The sequence below is a fragment of the Emydura macquarii genome, unplaced genomic scaffold (genome assembly GCF_026122565.2).
Source record: "Emydura macquarii macquarii isolate MOO-44397 ecotype Brisbane River unplaced genomic scaffold, CSIRO-AGI_Emac_v2 contig_3603, whole genome shotgun sequence".
NCBI classification, from domain to species: Eukaryota; Metazoa; Chordata; order Testudines; family Chelidae; genus Emydura; species Emydura macquarii.
In genome coordinates, this window is record NW_027133740.1 from 4524867 (window position 1) to 4537892 (window position 13026).

Sequence of the window (13026 nt, forward strand, 5' to 3'; positions counted from 1 at the left end):
CTAGAGTATGGAATATATACACAGTAACACAAGCACAGATACTAATATACGCTTCCACATGCTGATTTCCAAGTTTTGCAGGGTAGAAAGACATGCCCTTCAGACTTATATAAAAGAAAAGTGAAATAATTTGTGAGTAACATTAATCAGCTATTCTTTTTCTTTGTCCTCCTGCACCCTCAGGTGCATAGGGCTTCCGCCAGCTTCCACTGTTTATTTTGATCTTGTGCTGGTTTGTTCAGGCTTCTGAGTGCTATGTTGATGGAGTTAGCTTCTTTCTTTATTGTTCTGCATAATGTTTCTCTGGGTCGCCCTCTTTTTCTCTTTCCAGGTAGTGTTCATATTATCAATAGCTGTGGAAGTCATGTTGGTGACATGCTTTAAAGTGTGTCCTAAATTGTCATCATCTTACCATGTTTGATGTTTTAGATTGGCTTGGTTTACTTAGAAATTCTGATGTTGCAAAAAGCACTTTCCAATGGACTCTGAAGATCTACTGCAGGCAGCATTTACTTTGGAATGAATTGATCTTCTCAATTTCTGTTGTAGACTTCAGAAACTCTGCTCCATAATGGAGGACAGACATGATGCTGCTGTTAAAAATTCATATTTTTATGTCCATGCCAGTCAAGCTATTTTTTCAAATCTTTTCAAGTTTATGAAAGTTGTCTGCTTTTTTTGATATTTGTTGTTTGACATCTAGCATAGTATCACCATCATTGCACATCCCACTTCCTAGATAGGTAAAATGACTTACTTCTTTTAGTGTTTCTTCCTCCACTCTAAGGGTGACTTTTGGAACACTGATAGCCATATATTTTGTCTTCCCTTTGTTGATGAACTACCAACTTGTTTTGCTGTATCTGCCAAAAGCTGGCTCTTTACTTCCATTAAGTGATGTGTTGTACTAAGGAGGACAATGTCATCACCGAAAACAAGGTAATCCAATTGTGCTTTATCATTTGTCTATAAAATTCCTTGGTTGCCTTCTGCAGTTACTTTCCTCATGACATAGTCAATGACCAGTGCAAACCAATTATCACTTCAAACCATTCACTGATGTCGCCATCTGCAACTGCACCTTCAGCATTATATAGATCTTTGGTGATTCTAATTATTTTTCCTGGTATTTCATAGTGTGCTATAATTTTCTAAAGATTGTCTCAGTGTACTTTGTCAAAAGCCTTCTGGAAATCTATAAAATTTATCCTGAGGTGCTTGCCATTCCTCTTAGTTCCATAATATGTCTGCGGATAACAGTATGGTCCACACATGATATCAAGGTCTAAAACCTGGTTGTTTCTTTCTAAGTTGAAGATCTGGTTGTTTCTTGATACCTTCCAGGATGATGTTGCCCATGATTTTTCCAGGCACTAAGAGTAATGTGATTCCACTCCAGTCATTACAGTTGGTAAGATCACTCTTCTTCGGCAATTTCATTTTAAGGTCTCTCTTCCAACTCTGTTGGGTTCTTTTTTTCATTCCGTATTCTACCCAAAAACACAAGGAAAGTCTGGAGGGCTGTTTTGTCACTTACTTTAGCATCTATTCAGTAATATTATCTTCTCCAATTGCTTTCCCATTTTTGCATTTACTGATGGCTTTTCTAACTTCTTCCATTGTAATATCTCCTAAATCAATATCAAGTTCTAGTGGTAGGTCTTCATCACATATTTCTAGTAGTTTGCTTCGACTTGGTCTATTTGAAACAGCTTGAAAATGTTCTGCTCATTTTTTTCTGAGTTGTTCTTCTATATTCTTTTTATTTGCATCTTTAATAGGGCCTCCAGTACTGCTAAAGTTTTGTTAGCTGTTGAATTGTCTTATACAAGGTTGTAAGGTCACCTCTGTAGCAAGCATATTCAGCCTCTTGACATTTTCTTCCAATATTTGCCCTTTTCTCTTCTAGCATTCTTTTTTACCTCTCTGTCTGAAGTTCTGTATGTTTCTTGCCACTTGCTTGTCTCATCACATGCATTCTGTTAGCTTCTATGAGTTTTTTGCTTTACATTTCTCTTTTTCACTGCTGTTCATGTAGCATTACTAATCCATTCTTCCTTTTTTGATTTTGTTGTTGTTGGTATTGTCTTAGCTCTTTCTAGATAGCACTCTTTGATCTTTTCCCACAGGGTATCAATGTCTTAGTTTTCTTCAGTTAACTTTATTAGAATTCTTCAGTTCAAGCTGAAAAGCATTTTCTTTTTTGGGGTCTTTTAATTGTGCACTGTTTATGTGTGGTCTTCTTTTGACCTTCTTCATTCTCTTTAGCTTGATGTTAAATTTAGTGATAAAAAGACTCTGGTCACTGCCCACGTCTGCTCCCCTGTACGCATGTACCTCTGCCAATGAGCTGCAAAACATTACTGAAATGCAGAAGTGATCTGTCTGGTTCTTTGTAGTACAGTCTGGGGGAATTCCATATCACTTTATGGATTTCTTTATGAGGAAATACTGTTCCACCTATCACTAGGCTGTTCATACTGCAAATTTCTACTAACCATTTACCATCTTGGTTCATGTCCAAATCCCTGCTGCACTTGCCCATAACTTTATCCAATCCATCATCGTTACTACTTGTGTTAAAATCACCCATAATCTCTATGCTATCCTGTTTTGGGACCTAAGTTAACACATCCTATAACAGATCATAAAAATAATGTTCCTTATGTGGCTTTTTTGTTGATTGGTGCATAGCATTGCATGAGTATTAGTTTGAAGAGTCTAGTCTGAAATCGAGCTCTAATAATTATTTCATTGACTGATTCCCACTTTGTCAGTGCTTGTGCTTCATTCGCCATTAGGATTGCTATGTCAGCTTCATGTCTGCTATCCATGTTCCTGGAGTAGGTGATGGTCTTTGTTTGTTTCTCTAAAGTGTAGTTTGTTTGAACCTGTCCATCTACACTCACTGATTTCAAGGGCATCAAGATGGTATCTATCCATTTCTTTAATTACTTGAGCAGTTTTAGTAACTTAATACATTGTTCTCAGATTCCAAAATCAGATTTTCATTATTGACCTGGTCTTGAGCAAGAGGACTTTTCAGGACATAGGTTTCATTATAGGTTTAACCAATGTCCATCAAATTCTTCAGCTGAAGTTGATCTTATGTTTGAGCCTGCTGCATACCAAAATGGCTCCTGTAGTAAGTTTTCTGTGGTATGTTTGTTTTTACATAGTGGGGTTACCAGTTGCATGTACAACATGAGGTCCCCGGCTCCTTATTCATTATTCAGAGCTACCCACATGTGTACACTTGCCATTCTCCACCTGTGGGATGCACTTGGTAGCTTTGAATGCCCCCAGGTTAATCAGCTATGACATAAGGAAATTCTGAAAGTCATAAACATTGTAAGTATATAAACTATTATTGCCGGTAAGGATGTCAGGAAGTCATTGGGATCAAAGGAATTATGGTACTGAGAATCTGCAAAAATGGTTTAAGTGCTGTGAGCAGTATTTATTAGAGTATAATGAGATCTAGAAAAGTGAGTGGGCTTTCTCACCTCCGTTATCTTCTTATTTTACTGACCTATGTTTTTAAAAGTGTTCATGTTTTCAGAGTTGTAGAAATGTGAGAGCTGCAGTTTTCACTTCTGAAACTGTGATTCAAGTGTTTGAGGAGAGTTCATCTTACATTGTAGTGGACATTGGCTCTATTTGAAAAGATCTCTCATGTAATTTGGCAGCATTTCATAAAGAGACGCCTTAAGACTAAACTAGCAGAGATAGTTATTGTAATGACCTCAGCCCCCAAAAGAAACAGTAGAGGTCATTTATGGGGCAATTAGGAGACATCTTCACTGCAGCTGCCTGTATAATATAGCTATCCTGTGGGTACGAGATGCAGCATATTTCCATCAATGCTGCTGCTTAGGTTTACTAACTGCGAATATTTTCTCTTCACGGTAAATTTTCAAAAGGGGGAACTATAATAGTATTTCTAATTGCATCTTTGCAGTGTAAACATTTTTCTATGAACATGTAATTTAGTTATTTTACACTTAGCTTGGTGAAAATGTTTAATTCAAAATGTATTTTCTTTGTAAATAATGGCTCACAGACCATCTTAATATGTGTCTTTATATACATAAAAATACATTTCAATTTTATATATCATGTTAAATGTTTCTGGATTCTGAAACTATCTCAGTACACTCTAGCCTCATCATGCTGGTTTTGAATAATGATTTTCTTCAGTTGCAATTAACTAAAGAAATTTCTCAGGAATAAAAGCAGACATCTGATATTGTCCTGAGCAATAAGTGGGAGGCAGCATTTCTCTGGTTTTCAACTTCTCCTCTTGCATGGATCCTTTATGCCTTTCAAACCACTTTTATTAAAAGATTCTTTTGCAGACCCTACTGCTTTTCTTGCACTGGCAGTTAGTATAGAGTTTAAATGTAAAAAATATATTTTCTGTGCATGTGAGAGATGCAGAGAAGACTTCATGATGGAGTGATATAAAGGTTTTGAAGGAATTGAATATGCTATATTTCTCACAAGTACTCCAGTATGAATTCTGTATATCTCACATATTTAACAGAAAAGCAAAAACATATTTAAAAATTATGGTGGTTTTGAATATTTTGTTGAGACTAATTACTGTATCTGACCACATGTACAAACAGGTTACCTTGGTAGTAAAAGGCCATCTTTACAATGACTTAGAAGGAAAGAAAAATAATTCTTAAATCCTCTAAAATTAACCTTAAAAGTACTTACATTTTACATGTAAAAGTATCAAAGTTAATAGTCCAGTATCTAGGAACGATCTGGGGCTAGAGGCACAGATTGGAAACCAGAGAATCTCCTGTTTCCAGTGGTATAAAGCTCCTATTTCTAGACTTGCAAAGTTGCAAGATATCTGATTTAGTCACTGGCCCAGGACTGTCTATTTCCTACCTTAAGGAAATTTGGTTTCATTTAGGGAATATCGGTCTCAAGGAGCAAAGAAGGAAGCATGTTTATGACAGCTTTAATTGTTAAAAGAAAATGGTTGATGCTTGGAAATTTTGAGTGTTCGAATAACTCGCAGCAGAAACTGATCTGTGTGCAGGGCATAGGAGATCTGGCCAGAGATGATGGAATTTGCCACATGGCTCTACAACTTATCAGCTGGATATCCCATCCACATGTGTTCACATACACAGTAATAAAATATTAGCACTGTATATATGTATTGTTGTAGAGCCCTCTTTGGCCTTGATTCAGTAAACCACTTAGCACAAGCTTAACTTTAAGCAGAATACGGTAAAAGTCAAAAGAGCAGGTGCCTGCTGTAGACATGGATATGTTTCTTGTTTAAAAACACACCAACACCTTTGAAGGGAATCATCAATACATATTCCATATGTGTCACCATGCCTCATGGGGATGCCAGATTCAGAATGAACTGCTGAGAAATAGGGCAGACTCACCTTAAACTGTTTGGTTATCCTAGCATTAGATATACCAAGCCAGTAACAAAAGTAAACTTCTGTCTTATCATGCTGGTTAACAAGGAGTCAGAGAGTACAGTCTCCTTAGGCATCCCAGCTCTTATTTCACCACCGAGACACATCAAACAAAGGGCTCTTCTGGTGTCAAAAGACCAGTCACATAAGCAGGACAAATTTACAAATTGTATTGAAGATAATGTTTAAAAAGTTATGGTACAGAGTTGAAGCGAAATAGTTACTGAACATCCAGACATAGTGTACAGATTATCGGGGGGTACAGAGTTTGGTTGGGAATCGGGGAGTACAACAAGAGGATAATCTGCTGTATCCTGGATGGGTGGGGTGATAGTTTTGATGGTTAGGAGTACAAGGGATCGATAATGAGGGAACATCACTTGGTGTGGGCTTACAGGGGATGTAGTTAAGGGGGAGTAGATAGGTCCGTAATAGTGAGATGTCCCTCATTGAGTCAGGTAGGTGGTTGTTAGTCCATCAAGCCATAAGTTTCTCGCGATCTTACCCAATAATCATGCTGCTGCCAATCCTTTAGTAACTAAAATCTAAAGATTTATTCGTAAGAGAAAAGATGAGAGTTAAGATGGATAAGGAAATGATATGCACACAATCCTTGCAAAGTTCTTATATCTGGTTTGTAGCAGTGATGCAATACACTGCTAGATTGCAAATGTGTCTGGAATTTACCCTAAAAGCTTGGGGGGGTCATTGTTTAGAGCTTCCTTGGTAGAAATCCAGTCCAGAGAAATGAAGCCGGAAACGAAAATAAAATGGAGATGTTTCTAGGGTCTTTTATTTGTCCTACGTGGAGGGAATTTTGTTGTTCCAAACAAAGTCCCCAGCCCCGTTTGTGGAAAAGTACAGGCACAAGATGAGTCCAGGGTCACAAGAGCAAGTCACATGCCTTAACATGGCTTGCTGACTCACAGGGGTAAGGCATTGGCCACTTGGAGGCTGACATCTGCAGGAAGAGCCATCTGGGCGGAATGAGTTTCTTCTGTGGCCCATTGTGAGAGTCAGTTGTCTTTGATGTGCCATCAACACAAAGCTGTCTGGATTCAATGTAGATTTTACCTGGTGGCTGTTATCCAGGAATACAGAACATATGTAGGATGCCAGTACATAGTCAATATTTATAACTTCAGGTACAAAAATGATACATGCAGATAAACAAGATAATCATACTCAGCAAATCATAACTTTTCCATTGACACCTTATGTGACATAGTTTGTACCAGATTTGTTGCAATTGTCTAACAGTGGTAGCAACAATGATGTAGATGGTCATATTTCAGTCATACAGCATCACAATATGCAAACACAACAGAATTTATGGTATTCCAGTGCATTTCCTTATCAATAACATCACTGAAAATTGAGTTCAGTAGTTAACACTAACATCAATATTAACCCCATTTCACATGCCTTACACAAACACCACCGTACCCAGTTGAATTCTCAGACTACTTAACTCCACAATAAACTCTTTTAATTTCAACATATAACCAACCACAAAGCATGCAGCCAGTTCTTCCCAATCACACTCAGTTCTGACCTTGGCTGGATTAAGAATTGTTCCCTACAAAGGTGCATAGTGATGAAACCTAAATAATATGATGTTTATACATAACAAAGTATGTGGTCGAAGTTACGATAGCATGCTTGAGTGCGATTATGAGGAACTGAAGATTGGATGCATTGTATTTGATTTTGTGTTGGAAATGAAAGGGAGTTTATTGTGCTGTGTGGTACAAGTTATGCATAGAATTGCACTTAGGTAGGCTCTAGTTGCAGGGCTGCCAGGTGGCAGGCATCTCCTGGGATGCTCGTGCATTTGGTAGCACTGTCACAGTTGCCTGCATCCCTGCTGAAATCTCCTGTATCCCGCACAACCCTTTGTGCTGTTCAGCCTCCCAAATACCTAGTGGCAATTGTGATGCCTACTGAAAGGTAGTTTCGTTGCCTCTCCTCCCCTATGACTATGCTCCCTGCAAACTCCTGCCAGGGAGGAAAAAATATAGTGAAGGTGACAGCAGCAGCAATTTAAAAAAAAATGGTGGAGGGGGAGGCAGAGAGAGAAAAATGAGGAGGCAGTGTTTGCCCCAGGAATTGCCCATCATCTTCTTAAGGTGTCCCCCATGTGCTCTAGGTACTACTGACAACAACCCCTTTCATCTGGAACTGCCAACATCAACAGTAAACCCCCTGCTCCCTTCTCCAGGCACTACCCGTCCAACTGACCCAGAAATCCCCAACCCCAGCTGCTCCAGAAATTACCACTACCAGCTTCCTTTTCCAGATACCCTCATATGCACCTGCCCTGGGAATTCCTCACAGCAGTAGATTTCACCCTGCTTCAAGAACCACAAGTCTCAGGTTACCAACACATCTAGCTGCCTTGGCAGCTACAACATGTGTGAAGTATGTTTTTTGTTTTATACTGTTTTTAGTGAAAGATTTTCCTAATAGCTTAAACTAATAGGAAGGATAGTAAACTGGAATCCTGCATATAGTGCAATAAAAGAAGATATGTGAATGCTTTATCAGTTCTTGCCTATCTTTTGAGAGATCTAAATTATGAAATAGAACAGTAATGAAATTGATCCTTCTGTACTAAGGGGTGAAACCAGACTAGCTGTGGGTGCCATTTTGCTTACAGCTGTAGTAGGTTATGTCCACGTGTAACTGTTCCCAGGCCTGGGGGGAGGAGTTAAGCTCACGAGTGACAAACTGCTACTATGAAATTTTATCTACATTTAATGCAGTGGGGAAAGGAGTTGGAATCTTACAGTGCCAAATGGACTATTTGTCATGTGGTGTTTATTTCTCAGAATAGCCATTTCAGGTTTTGAAAATAAAGTTTGAACTTGGCCTTAAAATACTTTTTGTTTGTGTTTTGCAATCAGTGATGAAACAGACATTAAGTAAACAAAAGAGTTTATTTGAAAAGGGTCTGATACACATCTTGTACCTCTACACAGCAATGGGCTATATATGTAACTCTGGAGTAATCTTGACTACTGCTAGGTATAATATGAATTGACTGAATTTATGGTTTTCCAGTGTTGTTGCAGCCTTTAGATATTGGGCTGTCGTGTTTTAAATTGCATTTATACATCTGATAGCTTGTCATTATTTATATTTAAGTAATAAAAACATGGTTGAACAAAACATGGTGGGTAAAGTTTTCAAAAGTGCCTAAACGATTTAGTAGCATAAGTCCCATTTTCAAAAATGTGTTAGGTACTTTGGGGCAAGATATTCAGGTATCTAAAGATAGGCGCAAAGTGGGATTTTCAAAAGCACGTAAGGAGATTAGTTGTCTAACTCCCAAATCAATCAGAGCTAGATGGGTGCTTCTGAAAATCCCCCCAGGTACCTATCTACATCTTTAGGTGCCTAACTACCTTTAAAAAATCTGGCCCCTTGGAGTCTAAGACTAATTGAAAGTCAATGGGACTTATGCTCCTAAGTTACTTGAGTGTTTCCGAACATTTTACCTGACATCTATTTTATTTAAAATGTCATTCTTGTTAAATCTTGAAGTCCATAAACATATTTATTTTTAATATTTCCATAACCTTCCTTTCTTTAATTCTCACAGTATGAGCAGTCATTTTGTTTTAAGTATCATATTCCCTCTCTTTTTCCCCCCAAGATAGTGCTGATTCAATATTTCTTCCTGCTTAGTCAGCCTTTTAATTACATAGCTACACATGTATGTATTTATGGGTATGGGGTGAGGTTTGACATGTTACAAAAAAACTTATTTCCTTCTATCACGTTTGCATTGGTATAGACTTGCTTTTTATTATGGTGATCCTTTTTGAATGAAAAGGGAGCCTAGATGCAAATTGTTTGTGGGGTGTGGGTAGTGAGGAAAATGGCTTATTTTCCAGATTTAACTTTTCAAAAAGAGCAAAGATAATATTGAGCATGTGTATGGGAGGGGAAAAGTCTCTTTCTAATCTATATTTCCTAGACACGTCTCTTTGCATTTATACCCTTCAGTTGCCTCCAATACCTTTTCTTTTTTGCAAATGTAGGTCCTGATCTCATAACCCTTACTTATCTGAACACTCCCATTGGTTCATTTAGGACCACTTAGATGAGCAAAGTCAAGATATGAAAACTTGTGAGTAAAGGATGTAGAATTGGATCGTTGAGGACAAAGCTTTCTCAGACCTCCCCCCTCACCCTTCAGTTATGCAAAACCCCTCTGATATTAATGTTACCTTTTTTGTTGTTGTATCAAATAAGTCAGTTCTAGGTTACTTGTCTTAACTCTTTTAGCTAAACATCTTGGGGCCTGAAGGAAACTTGTCAGATAGCTTACGTTTAATTTATTTTAGGCTTTATGGCTTGTTTTATGGCTTTGGAGAGCTTTGAGCAGTCAGTGTGATGAATGCTGGCACATATTTTCATTACTAAATACCAGAGTCCAAGTGCAGTATACATTCTCAGTGTGTTTAATATCTGGGTTAATGTGGGGGAGGAGGGAGTCTGGGTAGTGCTGCCCTTCATGCTAATAAATGGAGGCCATTATAGAAACATACTCAGTGTCATCTCAACACCCTTAATTCACTTTGTTCTCGCTAGCCAAAGTAGTTGCTGCTAGCTATTTCTTCATCCCACTGCAGGGGAATGTGTCTGACCTAATTTTAAATAAGTAGCAGGTTCTGAAGTAGTAATGCTCAACTAATGGTAATTAAAAATGGATAATATTTCTCCCTTATTTAAAAGTTTTATATTTTCAGGAGTAAAAACCTAATAAAGCGGAGTTGAAAGTTCTCTGTATCCCATTCAATTCTGTTTGTTCATTATGGCATTTTCTCACAGTGGTTTTCCATTTCACCCTTTATTTTTCAGAGACAGTGGACTCATAGTAGTTATTATTCAACAGAACATCTGCCTCAGGAAAAATTTGGCAGCTTTCATGCACTCAAAAGAATTTCAGAAAAATTATTTGTTAGCCCCAAACTAGATGCTGACAGAGCTGATAATTCTAAAACCTTCTTTCTCTTGGGGAATAGAATATAAGAACAGGCTTAATAATGAGGAAGCAAGTCAGTTTTATTTGCATTTAGAAAAATCAAACTCTTTCCACCTGCTCTGTGAACAGAATACTTAGTTATTGTCTTTTTTCCTCCTCCCTCATCAAATTGCCTGTCTGTAGTCTCCACTGCAGAAGTTGTGATATTTGCCTGGCAATCCAGGAATTTTTCTGAAGCAGTTTAACAATTAGGGAACTTGCATGTACACATAGTCCTGTGACTTCTCCATTCCAGTAGTGCTTGAAGAAGACCCTATAACCATTCTCTTACCTCTCTGTCTGCCACACCACCTGGAAAACATTTTTCTTGCCTCATTTGTGCTTCTGATTTATATTTTTAGTATAATTTTAGCTAGCTTTTATCTTTAATGGGTTAGTTTTTGACTAACCTTCATGCTGATGCAAAAGATATTTTATTGTCAAATATGAAGCGCTTAAAAAACCCATATGGGGCATTTGGGGTTTGTGGCTTTTTATAGTCAGAGCAAAACAAACATGCTAGTGATGCTTCAAGGTCATACTGTTGAAGGAAGTCATGTTTGCTTAGCCTTCTCTGTCTAAGAGACCAGGGTATTCAGATCCAATAGCCTCAGTCATTCACTGGAAATGGCTGCAGTGGATTTTTCTGCGTACTTTGAGCTCTTAGTACCTCTAGCAACTTCTTTTAAAACAAAACAACAATAATAATAGTCAATAATAAACCCAAAGCTGCATGCCAAGGAAAATTGTAAATGAATGTGCCTCTTCTGCAGTATCCACTTCTGGTCCTCATGCGGTTCTGCACTACCCAGGCTCAGTTTCCCTTCACCCAGGAGCACTCAAATAAGTCCACCAGAGTCTGTGTTGCATACCAATGCCCCTTCTTGGGGATTAGTTTATAAACCTAATGTTTGCTCAAAATCAGTCTCTTTCATCCCAGTCTCCCACTGCGTACAGATCCTCCTTTCCTGGAGGTTTGTCTACTTTGCAGTTTCAAATAGTCTCCTTCTGAGGTATTCCAGACTGATATTTCACAGTCCTTTTCTCTGAGGTCTGGTTTCAGTTTCCCCAACTAGTACAGCATCTCTTTCCTCCCCGGCTGCTCCTTACTCTCTTTTCCTTTTGGAGTCTCTTGGGATAGCCAGGCCACTCTGCTTGGGCTTTGCTCTCTGGAGTCTCAGGACACACTTCCAGAAGACTTCCCCCACTACTTCCCTCAGAAATCATGTCAGAGCTTGGTCACAGCTCAAATAGCTCCCCAACTGCTCAAGTCTGTCTCCAGCTGCACTCCCCCCTGCTCCGCTCCTCTCTCTCTCTCTCTCTCTCTCTCTCTCTCTTCCCTGCCTTATAAAACCCAGATACTTTCCCTTTCAATCAATCAATCAATCAATCAGCAGCAGTAAATTGATCACAGGTGCCTTCTCTCTATCACTCTCTTTCACACACAGATCAAGACACTGAAGCAGAGTACTCCAGGAAGTGTTCCAAATCTAGGAACGCTTAGCAAATTTTATTGTTATACAACGGGCCTATTGTCAGGGCTAAGGCCCATCAGTGCATATAACCTTCTTGGTTCCTCTGGACTCAAATCCATTACTTGAGGTTAGGGTTATCACCTGGCCAGTATTTGACCAACCTGTCCAATTTTTTTTATGGATTTGCCAGTGATCAGAAAAATAATTTAATCTGCTGGGTTTTTTTTTTTTTTTTTTTACGTGGATCTATAGATTTGCATTATTATCATAATACAGTGGGATATTTAATGTAAATAGTTTTTGTCTAGCTAAAGATGCTACAATGTTCCCACTTCCACAGTTTAAGCCATAACTTATCAAAACTGTTGAAAATACAGCAGCTGTTTGCCCACCAACACAGAAGCGCACTGCATGCCTGTGTGTGAAAGAGGGTTTGAGGCACACGAGCGTGAGGAGATGTGCGTGATGTTATCAATCTTATCTATATGTGTTGTGTCTCTAAATAATATGTCGCTTTTTGAATGGGGGAGCTTGTTGAGTTGACTTGGGCTTGGGGTTGCGGCAGGCTTGCCTTGTTCGGTGGAGTGCCGGGGTTTTTTTGCATTTCAAAGGTGGTAACCCTATTTGAGGTGGATTATGTTTATATTTTTGTTTATGACAAAATGTTTTGTTTTGTTAGGACCTAAATTTAAAATACTGGATCTATTATTGTTATTTATTTTGTTACAGTAGCACTGAGAAATCCTAATCAAGGATTGAAGCCCCATTGCGCTAGTGCTATACAGACAAACAGCAAAAACCAGAGTCCCTGCCCCAAAGAGCTTATAGTCTACATGGCAGACAGTATGCAACAGGTAACAAAACAGACAGACAGGCTGGATGTGATGGAGTTGAAAGGATGAGATAACAATAAAATGAACAGTGTTTCGTAGAAGGCAGAAGTCACAGCTTGTTGGGGTTGATCTATGACTAGGGAGTAGCAGAATGGACCTTGTGATGGAGGATGTGGAGGAGAGCGTAGAATGGTAATGATCAATGAAATGTCAGTGGAAGAAAGGAAAGC

At 38.6% G+C, this 13026-nt stretch overlaps 1 protein-coding gene across 6 annotated transcripts in view; it reads left to right on the forward strand.

Annotated features, from left to right (window-relative positions):
- Window positions 1–13026, forward strand: part of TBL1XR1 (TBL1X/Y related 1) — a 161098-nt gene that overhangs the window by 107664 nt on the left and 40408 nt on the right. Inside the window, exon 1 of one of the 6 annotated variants that reach the window (XM_067536526.1) lies at window positions 7760–7877. The exons of the other annotated variants lie outside the window; for them this stretch is intronic. The gene's annotated coding sequence lies outside the window, so the exon portion shown is untranslated. Of the gene's footprint in view, window positions 1–7759; window positions 7878–13026 lie in introns of those variants that run through there. 6 annotated transcript variants of the gene reach the window in all.